Genomic DNA, 19,739 nt, shown 5'->3' with positions numbered 1-19,739 from the left:
AAAAGCCCATATATTTACTGAATAAGAGGCGCTACCCACCCACCTCACGTCAGCTCGCTCCACTCGTACCCCCAAATTCCTCACCTCACTCCTACAGAAAACCCCAGCTCCCCTTCTTCCTCACTCCCCCCAGCTCCCCTTCTTCTTTGCTCGCACTACAACTAGGCTCGTCATTCGTTACTCTTCTCAAATCCGTGAGCACAACGCGACGCCCTCGAGGAAAATGGAGTCGGCTGACCCCAGCGCCAAGAAGATGAGGCTCCCGCCAGCGGCGACGCCTGTTGTAGATCCCGCACCCAGTAGCGCGGGGAGAAGCGGCGACCCAGCCCCCACCGGATCCCAGGAACCCGTAGAATCTCGGGTGGACCGCATCGGCGATCGCCCGGACGCCATCCTTGGGGAGATCATCTCGCTTCTCCCCACCAAGGATTGCTGCCGCACACAAGTCCTCTCAATTCCGTGGCGCCCTTTATGGCGCACTGTTCCCCTTAATCTCGATTGTCGTCTGCTATCTCTCTTCAATGATTTTGAAATCCCCAGAGCCATCATCTCCTCCCATCATGCTACCTGAGCAAGCATACCATGCCCATCATGGTGGATGCCTGGCTGGAATCCCCTGAATTCACAGAACTACAGCTGCTTGAGTTCTACTATTCCCCTGGAAATCACATACCACATACCGAACACCATGAACTTGTGCCCTCAGCACCGATGTCCATCTCCGGGTTTTCATCCTCTCTCCACACCACCACCTTTGCGTAGTGCTACCTACCAGACAATCTGGTACTAAACCTTCGACTCCCATTTCTCACGAAACTTTCACTTGTGCGGGTTCGTATATCGGAGGCCTCATTGCAAAGCATCATTCACTCCAGTTGCCCTGCGCTGGAGTGCTTAGTGCTTGTTTTCACAGTTAGAATCGGTTGTCTCCAAATAAAGTCGCCTAACCTTGTAAGAATTGGAATTTATTTTGACGGAAGGCAGCTCATCATCCAAGATGCCCCTTCACTTCAAAGGTTGATCCTTGATTCTAGTTATTCACCGTTGCAAATAAACGTCCTCTCTACGCCTAAACTGTAGACCTTGGGTGTAATACATGATCTCTGTGCTCATTTCAATATGGTGTTTGGCTCCACAGTTCTTCAGGTACTTTACATTATCATCTACACTTGTAACCATAAGCTGCATTTTAAATTTCTGCGCATAATTTATATATCATCTTGGAGTACACATTTTGTACTAATATTATGTTCTATGTTCAATGAAGAGTTTCTCCATGGATGGCCTATCAATGTTCATGGATTCTATCAAGATCTTATATATCCAAATGAATAGTTTTGATCTGAACAAGATTATTGGCTTCTGCAATGCTTTCCATGTCTGGAGAAGTTGTATATAAAGGTGATAATTTCACGCACATTGGAAGCCCGCATATTGTGTACTAGAATTAACCGTTCAGCTGTTGCTCTTTTGACACTCTTCTTTTAGACCTTAACTGTTTTCAATCTTCATTTCTATTTAGGCAACAGGACGGGGTAAGAAAGTTATAACCAATTGGTGGATTCGTAAGCATCGGGATTTTCTCACTTCTCATGAGATTCGATTGAAGACAATAACGCTAGAACGATATGTAGCCAACCGTGCAAACACAAGATTTGTCACATTCTTCCTGCTGAATGTGAGGTTGCTATTGTCCATCAGGCTTAAGTTTATCACCAGCATGGTTTTGACGGATGGGTATGTCGAAGAGCAAAAAAAGGAGTTTCAGGTGGGCAAAAGAGCTTCTGAACGTGTCGGGCTTCTATTTACAACATATTGTGGTCATAATCCAGTAAATTTTACGACCCAGGATGTTCATTCTATGGACCTGACCGATCCATTTGACTGTGACTGCCGAAAACAGTGCTGGAGTTAGATGTTGTTGCCCTTTTCAATCTGGTTTTTTTGTAAACCTGATGAACAATTAACCCTCGTGCTTTTGTACAGTTTGTAAGCTGGAGTTAGATGTTCCTGCCCTTTTCAACTCGGCTGTGACTGTCATATTTTCTTTGAAACAAGGCAAATGGCTTGCCATTCGTTTAATTTAGAGTGAAATATTGTAACAAATCCAAACCAAGGGAAATAACATCACTCTCGCCGGCTGCTTGAGCTCACTGTGCATTACAGAAGCCAAGTGATTAGCCCCCACCAGCACCCACAAACTTATTTTGAACTAGCACATCAAATGGGCTGTAAATTTTCATAGGAAAGGCTGCATGACCGTGACAGATTTGGATTCTGACATTTGGGACCCACGAGGAAATAGCCTATCCAAGGTGGTGTTGACTTACTAGCCAGTCAACAAACGATTCTGCCTACCAGCCATTGGATTGACATCCAACATCTGTCATGTATCTTCTATCTCTTGTCTTCTTCTTCCTCCAATCGCCCAAACCAAACCACCCCGTCGGCTTCGCCTACTCCCGCCTCCCATGGCTGGCTGCGCCTCCGCCGCCCTACCGTATGTACCCTCCAACGTTGGACAGTCCCTCCCTCTATTCCCCCACATGTCCTGTTATTCTCCGGTGACGTCAACCCAACACGCACCCGCGCCCGAACCAGTCAACCCTCGTACTCCCCTCCACCTGCGACTAGACCGACGCATCTTCAACGGCTCCTGTTTGTTCCGTCCAAGGCCTCGTCGTCGTCCTCCGCCTTGCGGCCTTGGTTCACTCGCCATGCGTGGTGTGCCGCCCTCTTGCGTTGTCAATGTCGTCAACAACCGAGAGGAACAAGGAGATGACTGTATGTGGAGAGGATGACAGTAGGGACCCACCAGTGTCATGGCAGTACGCAAGCAAGTGCCTCTATAGTACAAGCCCAAAAATATGGTTCCTCCTAATGGTTGGACATCTAGGGCTCACGACATTGTCAACGTAGTCAATAAACGAGAGAATTACACTACGAGCGGCTGATACCAGGGACCCAGCAAGTCACGCAGTTTTTTTTGAGGAACAAGCAGTTGTTATTTATACTAGTTTTAGCGACGGATCAGGGTAACAACGGGGCTGTGCGGGGGCTGTGGCCCGTCTAGCCAGGGTTTTATTTATGTTTACCACATCATGAGCCCAGTTGTGTTTTTTTCTTGCTGAAAATGGCTAGCCCAGTTCTATTTTTTAAAAGAAATACCCAAACAAGGCCTACTTGCTTAATCGGCCTTGCTGGGCTGCAAATCTTTCAAGACGAGGAGAGTTTCATTCGCTTTGCCCAGAAATGGGCTATACATTTTTAAAATACATCAAACCGGGAATTAGTTTCGATTTTTTTCGTTACAAGATCTTAAATTCCATTGATTTTTATGCGTGGACAATTATTTGGATTTTATATTTATATAAATTATTTTTCAAAATAGTTTGAATGTGAATCGATATTTCTGGATTAAGAATAGTTGACCGCACCAAAATATGCAAAATTTCGTATACTTTTTAACCGTGGCCACAATATGGGGTGTGATGCTAACAAAAAGAAGATGGGCTCCAAAAAAATTCTTAAGAATTAGCAAATGGGCTATACATTATTAGAAATAATGGCAGATGGGTTGTATGCTGTTTTCCACAGATTTGAGGCTGACTTGTGCACCTACTACAGGTTGACGCGTATGCTTTCATAAAAAAAAGGTTGACGCACACGCAACGCCCTGTCAACTTAGTCAACACACGAGGCAGTGACTATTGGATGTCCATCCAACGGCTGTCATGCTTCTTCAATCTCTGCTCTTCATGCTCAAGCCGCTCAAACAAGCGCCGGCGGGACTGCCTGCTACCTCCTCCCGCCGCCGGCTATGCTGCCGCGCAGGCCTCACGGCCCCACCGTACTCCCATCGCTGGCCTAGCCATCCCTCTACTCACCCACACATGCTGTTATTCTCGGGCGACGGCAGACGAACCAGTAAACCCTCGTACTCCTCCACGTGGGAAACAACTGCCGAGTATTCCCTGGCTCCGTGTCGTTCCCTTCCTAGGCCTCGCCATCGTCCACCGCCCTGGTGCTCTCGGCGCGGCCTGGTCAACGTGGTCAATGAATGACATCCATCGGAAGTGGACTGTACGTGGAGAGGCTGACAGCTGGGTCCACGGCTGCACGCAAGGAAATGCCTCCTTATTATGCACAAAATAATGATTCCCCCACCTGGCAGCTAGGACCCACAGGAAGGGCCTCTGTATTTCGCGAAAAAAATGTTCCCCCCGCTGACAGGTCGGACCCACCAGCTATATCTTCGCACGCAAGGAAGTGCCTCCTTATTACGCCCAAAAAATGAATAACCCCTACTAGCTAGGACCCACCATATTGTTGGGCTGACTTGTGGGCCTACTAAGTTGACAGGGACGGAGAGCTTTGTCAACTTAGTCAATACTCCAGTGACCGTATGATGTCCATCCAACGGCCATAGTGCTTCTTCAACCTCTGGTCTTCTCGCTCCAGCCGCCCAAAGCAGCACCGGTCGTGCCGCCTGCTCCTTCCTACCGTGGCCAGCCGTGCTACCGTGGAGGCCTCACCGCCCCCATACTACTCCCACCACTGGCCAGGCCATCCCTCCACTCACCCACACCCCCTGTTATTCTACGGCGACGGCAGCCTCACACCGCAGCCGAACCAGTGAATGCTCGTACTCCTCTCTGCGTGGGCATCCACTGCCGCGTCTTGCACAGCTTCGCATCGTCCCCTTCCTAGGCCTCGCCGTCGTCCACCGCCATGGTGCTCTCGGCGCGGCATGGTCAATGTGGTCAATGACCGACTTCCATCGAAAGAGTACTGTACATGGAGAGGCTGATAGCTGGGTCCACGGTAGCCGCAAGGAAGTGCCTCCTTATTGAGCAGAAAATAATTATTCCTCCACCTGACAGCGGGGACCCACCGGACGGGCCACCAGTATTTTGCGAAAAAAATTGTGATTTGCCAAGTAAGTCGCTTTGTCATGCCTGTTGGGCTGCAAATCTTTCAAGACGAGGAGAGCTTTCATTCGGCTCGCCGAGAAAATGGCCCATCAGCAATGAGAAATGGGTTGTACATTTTTAAAACACATCAAACCGGCAATTAGTTTCAAATATCTCTTTTTCATTTCAAGATTTAAAATTATATTAATTTTTATGCGTGGAGAATTTGTTGGATTTTATATTGATATACATTTATTTTTAAAATTAGTTTGAATGTGAGTCGAAATTTCGGGATTAAAAACAGTTCGGACCCCACCGAAATATGTAAAATTTTGTATAATTTTTTAACCGTTGCCACAATATGGGCTGTAATGCTAACAAAAAGAATATGGGCTCCAAAAAAACCCTTAAGAATTAGCAAATGGGCTGTAAATTATTAGAAATAATGGCAGATGGGTTGTATGCTGTTTTCCACAGATTTGAGGCTTTCCTAAAAAAAAGGTTGACGCACAAGCACTGACTGTTGGATGTCCATCCAATGGCCGTCGCGCTTCTTCAATCTCTGCTCTTCCTGCTCCAGCCGCTCAAACAAGCACCGGCGGGACTGCCTGCTCCCTCCTCCTCGCGGCTGGCTGTGCTGCCGCGTAGGCCTCACCGCCCGACCGTACTATCATCGCTGGCCTAGCCATCCCTCTACTCACCCACACCTACTGTTATTCTCCGGCGACGGCAGATGAACCAGTAAACCCTCATACAGTCGTACTCCCCTCCGTGTGGGAAAGAACTACCGAGTCTTCCCTGCCTCCGTGTCGTCCCCTTCCTAGGCCTCGCCGTCGTCCACCTACCTGGTGCTCTCGGCGCGGCGTGGTCAACGTGGTCAAGGAACGGCTTCCATCGGACGTGGACTGTACGTGGAGAGGCTGACAGCTGGGTCCACAGCCGCAGCAAGGAAGTGCCTCCTTATTACGCGGAAAATAATGATTCCTCCACCTGACAGCTGGGACCCACCGGACGAGCCACTGTATTTCGTGGAAAAAACGTTTTCCCCTGACTACTGGGACCCACCAGCTACATCTTCACACGCAAGGAAGTGCGTCCGGGACAAAAAACGATTCGCCCCCTGACAGCTGGGACCCACCAGCTACATCTTCGCAGGCAAGGAAGTGCCTGATAGTCGGGACCCACGTGGTCGAAGCGTACGTAGCGTTGTCATTTTGGTCACGAACATGTACGTACATACTGGTCGATGTAGAGGCGCACACGTGTCGTAGTAGAGGCGTGCACATAGCATGTACACGTACCTACAGCGGCTAGGGTGCAAGAAAGAAAATACGGCCACGTATGTGTACATACGGGCGGGGTCTCGAACGCCTACTCGCGCATACGTACGGCCAGGGCTCGTGTACATGGCTGCGTCGGAACGGAGAAACAACGTCGTCGTCGTGTTCATGGGGAGGCAACGGAATGCGTCGTGTTCATGGGAAGGCAACGAAATGTGTCGTGTTCATGGGGAGGCAACAGAACACGTGGGAGCCAACCGGCTGGGTCGGAATAGAATGCGTGGTCGTGTTCCTCGGGAGGGCTTGGACAGAACAGGCGATGGAAACGAGGCCTGGCGTACCGCAAAACGGAGGAAATGGCCTTGTGTTCGACCGGCCACGTTCGAAATAGGATCCTGTTCATTGGGAGGGGTCTGGCGTACCGCAAAACGGAGGAAACGGACCTCCTACAGTTGAAACGGGGGTCCTGTTGATCGGGAGGGTATGGTGTACCGCAAAACGGACGAAACGGACTTGTGTTGAAGCGCTACGGTCGAAACAGGGGTCCTGTTCATCGGGAGGGGTGTGGCGTACCGCAAAATGGGACTCCACGGGATACTGTTCATCTCCACCGTCGACCCCCTCCAGCCTCCACGAGCTACTGTTCATCCACCGTCGACCTCCTCCAGCCTCCACCTGCGACTGTTCATCCACGGGCTCCTGTTCATCCAGCCCTCTACGGGCTCCACCACGCGCTACTCCACCGGCTACTATTCAACCAGCCCTCTCCACGGGCTCCTGTTCAACCACCGCTCCACCGTCTACTGTTCATCCTGCCCTCCACGGGGTGGTCCTGTTCATCCAGCCCCAACCGGCTTGATCGATCGGGGTCCTGTTCATCCAGAGGCAACACCACGGGGTCCTGTTCATCCACCCCACCGAGAACTGTTCATCCAACCCCCCCGGCAACACTCACTATTCATCCAGAGGTAGCATCGATCGGCTTCAGTTAGCAGGCAGTAGCGAAGGAATTGCTCGATCGGGTTCAGTTAACAGGCATCGATCGATCGCTCGGATTCAGTAACGCGTAGCCTGCAGTGCAATCGCTCGGGTTCAGCTAGAGCCCAATGCCTCGCTCGGATTCAGTTAGAGCTAAAGCCTCGCACACATGCGCGTACGTGTACGAGAGAAACGCGCATCGCTCTGCCCCGACCTCCCACCGTAACCGGGAACTCCCCGAAATTTTCCTCGCCGTCGCTTCTACCACGGTTTTTTCCGTCATGGACGACCCAAAGAATGTCATGCAGCTGCGTCTCCGGCCCGCCCCAGACAAAAATCCCATTTTCTGTCATGATTTTTTGTCATAGAAATAGGAGCCCACCACATTTATGATGATACCGGGTTTTGTGACAATTATCATCATAGAAGTGTCATATGTATGACAGAAAAAAATTTCGTTCAGCCCAAAATGTCACGGATGTGTCTTTTTTGTAGTGTTATTGGAGATTGGATTACCACAGACATGCTTCGAGATAGCATTGACATGGTCAAGAGGTGAAGATCAGACTTTGTAAACACAAGGGACCCATCAGGAATAAATCATAGAATAAGTCTTGCAATTTCCTCATGGAAGAATGGATAACCTTGCTGAAAAGGAATCTATAACAACAGAGCCTCGGGCCAGGTGTGCTAGGCACGACATCACATTACCGGGTCACATCAAGACCAAGGTGATAACTCTTGGAATATGTTCCAACCATCATATCTGACTGAGATTCAGATCTGATTGGTGTCAAGATAACTCTGACTCAGAATGCCTGAGAAGAAAGGTGTAACACAAATTGTCGAGATGATATTGTAAGATTCTCGGGAAATGAACTATGGAAGTGAGTTCTGAACAAGAGTTCATAAGTAAGACAATGAGAGGATGAGGAGATGGCTGATAGGCTCAGCGACAAATCATCGAGATTTCCAAATGATGAATTTCCACAATTATGTGAACAAGGAAATAACATTTGTCGGATCAAATGATATAATGATGTATGCTCGAGGAAAACATACACAATTTAAACATTGGTTGAAAGGTGCGCCCGAAATATGGGCTTAGGTAACATGATCAATGTTCAGAATGATGATCCAATAACCAATACACAAAGAATGAAACTATCGTTCATTATCTTACAAGCAATAAGGTTGCTAGTAATTTTGAATTTTACACCTCACAGTTCAATCATCGGTACTCTGGTTGGAAACAACACGGGGGCCAAGAGATGAATGTAGATGGCGGGATGTATCACTTGTATCAAGAATTCTTTAAGAGGTGGAGCAGTCCTCACAACATCCTTGACATAAAAGACAGTAATACTTCAAGGTAGAACATAATATAAGTTGGATAGCAAGTTGCATCCATAACATGAACAAGTTGTGACAAAAGAAGGTAAGGATGTTGTCAATGGTAACTCAGATTACCAAGGGAAGAGGTTGGTACTTATCATCATGAATTCGATTGGTATCCCGGAACGAGTCCAATTGTCAAAGAAGATCACGACAATTTTGTCGAGAGGCTCCACGAAGATGTAATCGATCAGCGATGACATCAAGTCAAAGGAATGATGGAGCGAAAGGTTAATGGGTCCAAGGGTACGACACAAAGTCCAAACCAAGCTTGTTGTCCAAAGCGAAATGATATGATGAGGAAGATCAACGTAAGCTTAGCTCATCGTCAAATAATTGTGCTTCGGGAAGAAGGACCAGGTAGCACAGTTAAAATTTAACATGTTAATGATATAGCCGATCGGGCTAGAAATGGCGTGATCGGGTACAAAATTGTACTTAAGTAAGATTACTATAATTTTTTGAACCATAGTGCGGACTCGGTTCAGTTATCGGTGCCTTTGAGTGTTTAATAACTCAGAGCCCATGCAAAATTGTAATTAGTGAGAATGTAGTACTTAATGAAGAACTCATAAGAAGTTATGCAGTTCCAAGATAATCTCGAGATACCAGGGGGTAATACTCGACGAAAGATCAAAGTAAAGGTTGGACTGGTGTATTCATCCACAGAAGACAAGTGCTTAAACTTTCCCGAGAAATGGGATCTAAGAAGAACATATGGTCGGAACCACGATTGCAACGGATCAATTAACACATAGTGGTCCACAAGGGATCTGATGTGAGCATCGGTACTCAACCAGAGGAAGAAGGAATGCAAGGAGATCAGTTTATAGAAACAACTGACTAACTCAAAGTTCAGATGCAAAGGAATTATCAATTCCAAGACAAGGGATCAGAAGCAATGCTCTGATTAGGGATGGATAAGTTGAATAGCCTTAGGGGTACAATCGATGGCAACATTTGATTGGTCGAGATCCAGCTCATGTTTAAAATGACGTCTGAGTCAGAAGGATAAATTCCAGGGAACAACTGATGATTGTGTGCATTCACACACATGTTGAATCAAAATGATCAGAACAGAAAGTTTTTAAAGTAAATTGCTAGACCAATGGAATTAACCGGAATGCAAGTATGCAAGAATTCCAAGAACAACAGGCTGTTGAGGATTTTCGAAAGATCAAATAGTATTTCGAAGTCTTTTGCGGAACACGAGAACAACTGGGAATGAGTGGATACTCGATAAGTCCGAGGAATTATCCGTAGGGGTATTTCTGCGGCAAGGAACTACAAGGCAGTGGTACAAGGGATTCTTAAAAGTCAGAGAGCAATTCGATGCATCTTGTAACAACAAGAGAAACTTAGAGTAATTGTATGAACAACAAGTGTATGTCGTTATCCATATGGATATATCGGTAGTAGGGAATTGAAAAGGCAGAGGCCACAAGGGTCTCAGGAATGATTGAAGAGTATCTTCAAAATCTTCTGGTGAAGTAGGCGATCATTTGTAATAAGGGGCTCTCCAGGTGGATGTGATCACGAGATCCTAATGTTAGAGTTTTTAAAACCATTTTAACCCGAGTAGAAGAGAGATCAGAGTCCCAGAGTAAGAATCGAGGAATAAAAGATCCTAATACCACCCAGATGGCGACGTGGGACCGTAAGGCACACAGCCATGTTAGTAAAAGTTTTTGCAATGTCTAGACTCAACTTCGGCCAAGGAGTGTGGAAGGGGGATTCCTACAGGCAGTCGGCTCTGATACCAACTAGTGACGCCCCGATTAAATCGTACACTAATCATACACGCAAACATGTACGATCAAGATCAGGGACTCACGGGAAGATATCACAACACAACTCCACAAACAAAATAAGTCATACAAGCATCATATTATAAGCCAGGGGCCTCGAGGGCTCAAATACAAGTGCTCGATCATAGACGAGTCAGCGGAAGCAACAATATCTGAGTATAGACATAGGTTAAACAAGTTTTCCTTAAGAAGGCTAGCACAAACTGGGATACAGATCGAAAGAGGCGCAGGCCTCCTGCCTGGGATCCTCCTAAACTACTCCTGGTCATCGTCAGCAGGCTGCACGTAGTAGTAGGCACCTCCCGAGTAGTAGTAGTCATCATCGACTGTGGCATCTGGCTCCTGGACTCCATCGTCTGGTCGCAGCAAACGGGTATAGAAAAGGGGAAAAGAGGGAGCAAAGCAACCGTGAGTACTCATCCAAAGTACTCGCAAGCAAGGCGCTACACTACATATGTATGCATTGGTATCAAATGGCAAAAGGGGTAACATATGTGGGCTGAACTGCAGAATGCCGGAATAAGAGGGGGATAGCTATTCCTATCGAAGACTACGCTTCTGGCCACCTCCATCTTGCAGCAGAAGAAGAGAGTAGATGGTAAGTTCACCAAGTAGCATCGTGTAGCATAAACCTACCCGACGATCCTCTCCTTGTCGCCCTGTTAGAGAGCGACCACCGGGTTGTATCTGGCACTTGAAAGGGTGTGTTTTATTAGGTATCCGGTTCTAGTTGTCATAAGGTCAAGGTACAACTCCAAATCGTCCTGTTACCGAAGATCACAGCTATTCGAATAGACTAACTTCCCTGCAGGGGTTCACCACATTTCCCAACATGCTTGATCCCCTTTGTCCGGACACACTTTTCTGGGTCATGCCCGGCCTCGGAAGATCAACACGTCGCAGCCCTACCTAGGAACAACAAAGAGGTTAGCACGCCGGTCTAAATCCTATGTGCGCAGGGGTCTGGGCCCATCGCCCATTGCACACCTCCACGTTGTGAACGCGATCGGTGAGCAGACCTAGCAACCTCCATTACAAAGGAAGTTGCGTTACACGGTCTAACCCGGCGCGCACCGCTCAGTCGTTGACGTCACGAAGGCTTCGGCTAATACCACGACGTCGAGTGCCCATAACTGTTCCCGCGTAGTTGGTTAGTGCGTATAGGCCAGTAGCCAGACTCAGATCAAATACCAAGATCTCGTTAAGCGTGTTATTTTGAAATAACCACGGACACCGACCAGGGCCAGGCCCACCTCTCTCCTAGGTGGTCTCAACCTGCCCTGTCGCTCCGCCGCAAAGTAACAGTCGAGGGCCTTCGGGAACTTAGGCCCACCTCTACCGGGATGGAGCCACCTGCCCCTTCAGCCCCCAACATCGGAATCACTCATGGGTACTCAAGATCCGACCCGACTTTAGTCACCACTTGTATAGCATGTATATATGTATAAGGATATACCCGTGATCACCGCCCGAGTGATCACGGCCGGATAGTATAGCATGGCAGACGGACAAGAATGTAGGGCCACCGATGATAAACTAGCATCCTATACTAAGCATTAGGATTGCAGGTAAAGGTAACAACAGTAGTAGCAAGGACAAGCTATTCATCAGGATAGGATTAACGGAAGCAGTAACATGCTACACTACTTTAACGCAAGCAGTAGAGAAGAATAGGCGATATCTGGTGATCAAGGGGGGGGGGGCTTGCCTGGTTGCTCTGGCAAGAGAGAGGGGTTGTCAACACCGTAGTCGTACTAGGTAGCAGCGGCGTCGGTCTCGTAGTCTATCGGAGAGAAGACGGGGAAGAAACAATAAATATTAAGCAAACAGATGCATAGCGATGCATGACATGACAAGTATCAGTGCTAGGGGTGCCCTAACGCGGTATGAGGTGGTACTGGTGAAGGGGGGAAACATCCGGGAAAATATCCCCGGTGTTTCGCGTTTTCGGACAGACCAACCGGAGGGGGAAAGTTGCGAGCTTGATAGGTTAGGGATGTGTGGCGGACGAACGGGCTGCGTATCTGGATTCATCTCGTCGTTCTGAGCAACTTTCAGGTACAAAGTTTTTCCATCCGAGCTACTCTTTATTTTATATTAATTTTAAAAGATTTAAATCATTCTTTGGATTTATTTAATTAATTTAATCAACATTATCCAGAACAGTGCATGCTGACATCATCATGACGTCAGCAGTCAACAGAGGTGTTGACTAGGTCAAACTGACGTGTGGGTCTCGTTCGTCATTGATTGTTTAGTCTAATTAAGGTTTGATTAAACTAACTAGTTAGTTAGATTAATTAAACATGATTAATTAATTAATTATTTTAATTATTATTATTTTTTATTCTAATTAAGGTCAAACTAACTAGGTCAAACAGAAGTGTTTTATTTTTTTATTTTTTTTTATAAACATCTAGGGGTGGGCCCCGGCTGTCATTGGGCCAGGGCCATAGCGGGCATGGGCGGTAACGGGTGCGAGTGAAGGGGTGTGCGCACACCAGGCCACCAGGGGAGGGGAGCGACGGCCACGACGGGCCGGAGCAGGGCAGCGCGACAACGGGCGCCGGCGGCCGGAGGCAGGCATGGAGAGCGGCGGGTGCACGCGTGGATGGAGAGGCGCGCGCGAGCGCGACCACGAGGCTGCGAGCGGGGCGCGGTCGGGTGCTGCCCGGGGCATGGCCAGGGCGTAGTTGGCGCGTCAGCGGGTGCGCTTGGGCCTGCACGGCGCGCGCACGTGGAGGTGCGAGGTTGCGTAGGGTCAACGACAGAGGCGGGAGGCACGGTTTGCAGCGACGAGGCCAATGGCGGTCGTAGGTGGCAGATGCGGGCGTGCGGGGCATAGCCGGTAGAGACAAGCAGCCAGCAGCAGCGAGTAGGAGCGGCGGAGCAGCGAAACAGCAGTAGGCGCAGGCGGCGGCAGCAACAGACGAGCGCGGCGGGCGAATAGAGAGGTTCGGGCGCGTCAATGATGGCGTCCTATGGCGACGAGAGAAGAGTAGAAGGGGGAAACGGAGGAGGTGCTCACAGGGAGCTGTAGGGAGGTGGCAGTGGGCTTGAGGCGGCTTGGGGTGGCCAGAGTCCATGACGGCGAGGCAAACAGCGCCGAGGACGAAGAGGTCAAGGGCGGCAGGAGCGTCCAGCGAGGCGGGGCTCCGTGGACGAAGGCGAGGCGTGTCTAGCGACGGCGACGGAGGCGATCCGGTGACGGGGTTGGCGCCGGCAGCGGCGCACGGCGACATAGGCGAAGGGATCGGGGTTGAGGCGCCTCGCCTCTGTTCTCGGTGTGTGACGACGCGAGAGGGAGTGGGGAGAATCGGGGGAGTGGGTGGTAGCATGCAGTTAGGTTAGGGTTGGGGGGGTAAGTAGGCCCCATGTTGGGCCAGCCTGGTGTAGTGGCCAGCTGGGCCACTTGGCCCAGCGGGGGTGGCTGTTTCTGTTTTTTTCTATTTCTGTTTTATTTCTAGTTCCTTTTATGTTTAGTTTTATAAACTATAAAAATAATCTCTAAGTTAGCATTACAAAATATAATACTCCCGCTACAATTTGGTTACCCAATAGAAAGTGGTTTAACACTTTATAAATTATAAAAGGCTTTTAATAATGGTTTTGCTGTTGTTTTATTTATTTTTAAGAATTTAAACATTTTATAACAAAGTGGTTTCTTCACCATATTTACTTATGAATTATTTGGCACATATAGAACATTTTAGTTTTAATGTTTGAAAACTTTTGTTGTTTGCCTTTAATTCAATTTTGAATTTGAATCGATTTTGAACTAATCCGAGATTAACTACAGAGATAGAGGTGATGTGGCATTATTAGCAGGGAATTATTGTAGTCTAATTATCCGGGCGTCACACATTATCCACATCTTTCTTCTTTTGCATATCACACAAATCAATGAAGCTATTAAGATGGGTAGCGACATCTTCACTAGGAAGGCCGGAAAATGGATCTTTCATGACAAGATTCAGCAAATCAGTATTAATTTCACAATATTCAGCATCGGTAAGAGGAGCAATCGGAGTGCTAATAGTGAGGGAGAGGAAAACGAGAGGCAAATGGCAAATAGTGTAATGCGGGAGATAAGGGTATGCGATGGGTACTTGGTATATTGACTTTTGCGTAGACCTCCCCGGCAACAGCGCTAGAAATCCTTCTTGCTACCTCTTGAGCACTGTGTTGGTTTTCCCAGAAGAGGAAGGTATGATGCAACAAAGTAGCGTAAGTATTTCCCTCAGTTTTTGAGAACCAAGGTATCACTCCAGTAGGAGGATACGCGCGAGTCCCTCGTACCTGCACAAAACAAATAAATCATCGCAACCATCGCGATAAGGGGTTGTCAATCCCTACACGGCCCCTTACGAGAGTGAGATCTGATAAGATAATATTTTTGGTATTTTTATGATAAAGATGCAAAGTGAAATAAAAGCAAAGTAAAAGCAAATGGAAATCACCAAGTATTGGTAGATTAATATGGTGAAGATAGACCCGGGGGCCATAGGTTTCACTAGTGGCTTCTCTCGAGAGCATAAGTATTCTACGGTGGGTGAACAAATTACTGTTGAGCAATTGATAGAATTGAGCATAGTTATGAGAATATCTAGGTATGATCATGTATATAGGCATCACGTCCAAGACAAGTAGACTGACTCCTGCCTGCGTCTACTACTATTACTCCACTCATCGACCGCTATCCAGCATGCATCTAGAGTATTAAGTTAATGAAAACAGAGTTACGCCTTAAGCAAGATGACATGATGTAGAGGGATAAACTCATGCAATATGATGAAAACCCCATCTTGTATCCTCGATGGCAACAATACAATACGTGCCTTGCTGCCCCTACTGTCATTGGGAAAGGACACCGCAAGATTGAATCCAAAGCTAAGCACTTCTCCCATTGCAAGAAAGATCAATATAGTAGGCCAAACCAAACTGATAATTCGAAGAGACTTGCAAAGATAACCGATCATACATAAAAGAATTCAGAGACGATTCAAATATTGTTCATAGATAGACTTGATCATAAACCCACAATTCACCGGTCTCAACAAACACACCGCAAAAAGAAGATTACATCGAATAGATCTCCACAAAAGAGGGGGAGAACATTGTATTGAGATCCAAAAAGAGAGAAGAAGCCATCTAGCTACTAACTATGGACCCGTAGGTCTGAGGTAAACTACTCACACTTCATCGGAGGGGCTATGGTGTTGATGTAGAAGCCCTCCGTGATCGATGCCCCCTCCGGCGGAGCTCCGGAACAGGCCCCAAGATGGGTTCTCGTGGATACAGAAAGTTGCGGCGGTGGAATTAGGGTTTTGGCTCCGTATCTGATCGTTTGGGGATACGTAGGTATATATAGGAGGAAGGAGTACGTCAGTAGAGCAATAGGGGGGCCACGAGGGTGGAGGGCGCGCCTAGGGGAGGTAGGCGCGCCCCCCTACCTCGTGGCCTCATCTTTGTGTCTTGACGTAGGGTCCAAGTCTCCTGGGTCTTGTTCGTTGAGAAAATCACGTTCCCGAAGGTTTCGTTCCGTTTGGACTCCGTTTGATATTCCTTTTCTTCGAAACCCTGAAATAGGCAAAAAAACAGCAATTCTGGGCTGGGCCTCCGGTTAATAGGTTAGTCCCAAAAATAATATAAAAGTGGATAATAAAGCCCAATAATGTCCAAAACAGTAGATAATATAGCATGGAGCAATCAAAAATTATAGATACGTTGGAGATGTATCAGTTCTCAGCTCCCTTTCTATCAATAATATGCAAATCAAATTATTCTAAAAGGAGAACCCATCTAATAAGTCTAGGTTTAGCATCTTTATTTTCCATAAGGTATTTAATAGCAGCATCATCAGTGTGAATAGTTACTTTAGAATCAACAATATAAGGTCTGAACTTATCACAAACAAATACAACTGCTAAAAATTCTTTTTCGGTGGTAGCGTAATTTCTGGGCATTGTATAGAGTTTTACTAGCATACTGAATAACATTTAATTTCTTATCAACTCTTTGCCCTAGAACAACACCTACAGCATAATCACTAGCATCACACATAATTCCAAAGGGTAAATTCCAATCAGGTGGCTGAACAATAGGTGCAGAAATCAATGCTTTCTTAAGTATTTCAAATGCTTCTACGCAATCATCATCAAAGACAAAAGGAATATCTTTTTGTAATAGATTAGTCACAGGACGAGAAATTTTTGAGAAGTCCTTAATGAATGTAACATCCCAAATTTTCAATTTGGAATATTATACATTAGATCATCATTGCATATCATATTTTTATTGCATTTTGGTTGATCCTAGAAATTATACACAACTCCAGGACCCTCGGAGAGAGTTGGGGATTTCGTTATTTTCATATTTGAGTTTTCTCAAATTTTGAAAATAGGATCATTTGATTTTATTTATTTTATCTCCAATTATTTCTATCACAAAAATATGAGAGAGGGAATAAAATGACTTTCCCAAAATAAATAAATATTGAGGATTTAATAATAAAATCAAATAAGATATTTATGTTTGTTTTATTTGCTGTTTTATTTGAATTTAGGAAAAATGCTCGTTTCTCAAAATTGCATTTATGCCCCAAATAAATGTTCATCCTGTGCGGCTTGATTTTAGAAGCCGGGGAAAATTTATTTCGGGATTTTGGGAGTCCGTTTAGTATTTCTTTTGTTCGTTTTTCTGCGCGTAATTATTTAAAGAACCGAACCGACTTCGGGCCGGGATCGGCCGGGCTCCTCCGGCCGGGCCCTTTATATAGCGCCGCCCCCGAGCGTTAGCAGCCCACCTGAGCCGCGCCGCGCCCCAAACCCTAGCCCGCGCCCAGCCACCGCCGGACCCGCCCGCCGAGGTTGACTGCCACCGCCGTTTTTTTTAAACCTTTGGTTTTCGCCGGTTTTCGTTCGGTTTTTTTAGTTTCCTTTTTTTTATTAGATCGGTTTTCTTTCCAGTTTAGGTTAATTAGCGAGCGTTCGCTTGTTCGTTCGTTCTAACGAATGCGTTCATCGTTTAGATCCAGATAACGAACGTTCGTTCGTTAATCTGTTCGTCCTTTTTCTTTTTCTCGGATTAATCTGTGATTATTTTTGATCGCGATTTCTTATTTGATTTTCGATCTAGTATAACTTTTCGCTCGTTTATCGGAATCAGGTGATTCAAGCGCTTGGAGTTTTGTCTTGAAACCCTCTTTCCGTTTAACCAACTCAAACAAGTTTTTGCTTCTATAAAATTTGACCTAGATTCAGAATAGTAAACGAAGTTTGTTTCTTTCGCCGTTTGTCTTTCGTTGCTTCGTTTGATTTGATTCTTTTTGCCAACCGGAGTTCTTAAGTTGAACTTTCTGGTTAGATCTCTTATTTGAGTTTTACCTGTGCATTAGATGAGTACTTATTATATGCTTGTTTGTTTGCGATAGAGTACCCGGAGTGCACCACTTGCTACTTCAAATCTCTAGGTTTTGTGGGTCATCAGCAAGGCAAGTAACACTTTGATCATACCTCCTACTACCCAGTTTTTATTGCATTAGACAAATCCTCAAACAATGCATGATTAGGATCTAATTAAATTGTGGGTTTTGGGAAGTAGATGAGGTAGTACCTATTACCTGTTTCTTTATCAAACCCTGGGAGTTACTTCTACGTTTGCTTATATTGCTATGCTAGTAGACGTGGATTGGGTGAGTGTTTCCATGACAGATGTGAGATTGTTAATTAATGGTTTATCTAAGGTGGCAACTTAAACACACATCTGGGTGGATTGAGGCACCTGGGTATTCCAGCGATTGCCTGTTTTACTTTTGGACCGCCACCCGGGCTCAAAGGGATCATAATATTATTCATACTAGAAACTTTCGTGTGCAGCCACAAGCTAGTATGGGCTCTAGCATAGTTGATTAAGTCGTGCGAACCCTTACAGTGGTATACTAGCAGATGTAGGGGAAAGTAGGTGTAACGGTCTACCCGATCATAAGGTGCTAGCGCTTCTGAAAGACTATGTCTCGGTCGTCCGTTGCTCAAACACCATGTAGTGCGAGAATCCCAATGGAGGAGATCGATTCTTGTGGGGGAAAGTGCGCAAACCTCTACAAAGTGTATAAACTAATCATGGTTACCCGTGTCCCCGGTTATGGACAATTTGAGTATCTAGTACTTGGATTATCATGTGAATCTCATCATGTTACTCTAATTAAAATTGTTGGGTTTTTAATGATGATGTTTAATTGGGATTGAGAGGGTCTCTACACTCTCAATGTGTAACAACTACCATGATAGTTAAATAAAATTTATTCCTTTGCAGTAGGGAAAAATTGGCTTTACGCAAAACTGTAACCATAGAGCTTTCCACCAGCCATATATGCATGTAGTATAGCATATTTCTATTCATTGTTCTCTATGTGTTACTTTGCCAGCATATTCCATGTGCTGACCCGTTTCGGGCTGCAACGTTCATGTTGCAGACTTTTCAGACGACGAGTATGGTGCCTCGGGTCGTTGTTCTATACTTAGTGATGCCGTTGGAGTTGATGGACTCACTTATCTTCCAAGCCTTCCGCTGTTATCGTTATTAGATGGCCTTAAGCCATATTTGTTGTAATAAGTTCTCTTTTGAGACACTCGTTGTAATAAGTGTGTGATTGCTACTCTGTTATAAATCCTTCAAGTACTGTGCAGTATCAACATTACTAATCCACGGATGACACTGGAGCATAGAGATTGGACCGTTTGAGGTCTGGTCGCTACAAGATGGTATCAGAGCAGACACTAACTATAGGACACGACCACTAAGTTAAAGCCCTAGATCACTACTCACTCTTCCCATTCTGACTCCTCATCTTTTCTACTCTTTTAGGATGGCGGATGCAAGGAACAAGTTCACGCAACCGGATGAAGATACACCCTTTGGACGTCATTTGAAGGAAGTCACTAGATACGTGAACATCGGAGTACCAAGCTTCACCGGAACCTACAACGCCACTTTACCGGAAGAGGAGCGCTGGATGATTCAAGTTCAAGTTCCAGGAAGGACGTTCATGCCAGTCACTGAACCCATAGAGTTTTCCTTTGATGCACCAACCTGGAGTCTAGGAAAGAGCATGGCAGCTCACATCGCCATGGGACGTATTGGAGAAGTTTACCGCAATGATCTCAAGGATACTATCTACCAGATTTGTGGGTGCCGAGATGAGCACTGGGGGATGATCAACACCAAGAAGGATATATCAATTGCAACTTTTATCCAGGAGCTAAACCAGCACATTCGACGTCAGGAGAACCAGATGTGCGCAGACATGATAGATCTGAAGAAGGCAAGGACAAGAATCAAGGAACTAGAGGAAGAACTCAAGGCTA

Source organism: Triticum aestivum, chromosome 7A (assembly GCF_018294505.1).
Source record: "Triticum aestivum cultivar Chinese Spring chromosome 7A, IWGSC CS RefSeq v2.1, whole genome shotgun sequence".
Classification (NCBI taxonomy): domain Eukaryota; kingdom Viridiplantae; phylum Streptophyta; class Magnoliopsida; order Poales; family Poaceae; genus Triticum; species Triticum aestivum.
The sequence above is the reverse complement of the archived record's forward strand: the minus strand, read 5'-3'. Positions refer to the sequence as shown.